This window comes from Engraulis encrasicolus, chromosome 17 (assembly GCF_034702125.1).
Source record: "Engraulis encrasicolus isolate BLACKSEA-1 chromosome 17, IST_EnEncr_1.0, whole genome shotgun sequence".
Lineage (NCBI taxonomy): Eukaryota > Metazoa > Chordata > Actinopteri > Clupeiformes > Engraulidae > Engraulis > Engraulis encrasicolus.
The window spans coordinates 41,350,224-41,351,883 of NC_085873.1; positions in this window are offsets into that span (position 1 = coordinate 41,350,224).

Genomic DNA, 1,660 nt, shown 5'->3' on the forward strand with positions numbered 1-1,660 from the left:
AACACTTTCCACTTGAGCATGACTTGCCCTCCCTCTCTCTGTATCAGCACCCATGTTAAGAACTTTTATTTCTCTCCACCAGTGGTTCTTGCTAGACTGGCGACACAATCCTTTGTACTTCAACCAAAGATTTTGGCTCCGCACCTAGTCTGGCGAAAGTCTCCCAGCTCGATTCGCTCACTGTTTTGCCAATCAGCAAACAGTTGAGAGTGGTGACGCAGAACTCACCTGCAAAGTCCGTTACTGATTGGTTAAGGTAAAACTATTCACACATTTGTTTTGTTTTGTTATTTGTATGCTTTTGCGACACTAGGCCTATATTGTAACAGTCATGCTAATAAAGCACAATATGGGTTTTAATTTGAATTCGGAACTCCAATGAATTCAAATGGCAGAGAAAGATCAGACCATCTCCCAAGGATTCCTCTTCTCTTTCGCTAGACTGTTTGACGGAGTCCCACTGATCTACATTCAATTTGGGAAGATTCTACCAACTGTTATGCCTAGTGACTGTGTGCGTGTGTGCCTGCCTGCGTTCGTGAGTGCGTTCGTGCATACATACGTAAGTGCATGCATGCGTGTCTACGTGGCGGAGAAAGAGACATGGAGGAGAGTGAGAGAATGAGAAAGAGAAAGCAAGAGATGAAGTAAAAACAAGATAATGAGACAGATATAGAGGGCAAACGAGGAAGAGAAAGCGAGAAAGTAAGAGAGAACCAGAAAAAAAAGAAATGGGTAGAGAATGAGAGATGAACAGAGAGATACCAAGGGAGAGAGATAAAAAAGAAAAGGAGAGGGGCAGGTGCATATGTGGGAGCAGGGCCGGTTTTTAGCATAGGCCGGCTAGGCGGTCGCCTAGAGCGCCATGTGAAGAAGGGGCGCCGAAATGGCGCTCTCCTATGCGTAATTTTGCGATATGAAATTTTTTTATGAAGTCGCAATCAACAAAGAGTGGCGAAAGCGCTCCTCACGTCAAAGCGCCCCTCAGTAATATCCCAAATAGTAATATCTCTTCCAACTGTCTCTGGGAAGTCTGTGAACCAATAAACAGACAGTTCTGAGAAAGGGGGCGGGACGAGTGACAGCGTGCGGTCTATTTTGAATTTGGAGACTCACTCGAGAGACAGAGGGGGCAAGCGCAAACAGTAGTGCTGCTCTGCTGGATGGAGATTATTATGTTCTCATTAAACCACTCATTGCATGATGCAGGAGTTTCAGAGGGTGTTTTGGAACTATGTGATTTAATCAGCAACCGTTTGTGATTATGGAAAGCCTAATAGTTATGAGGTTACTATTTGGAATTAGAGAGAAAAAGAGCTTTGTTTTTGATCAGAGAAATCGCTAGTTAGCATGCTAACATTAGCCAAGTATGCCAAGCAATGAAATCCAGTAAAGTAGCTGTTAGTAGCCTACTCACTACTCACTAACACCCACCTGATATCATAATACTTGCTTAGGTTGACAAACAATGTAAAGTAAGACTGGTGCAATGTTTAAAACAATTTTAGCTGCCATATCTCCTTCCATCCACATGAATTACCTGCTTGTTGTAAGCTTAAAAAAACATTAATTTCCAGACCAGAATGACATAGCCTACATTAATCATGTAACAGAACCATGCACAGCAGACAAGTGAGGCTATTTACTATATTTTGTATAT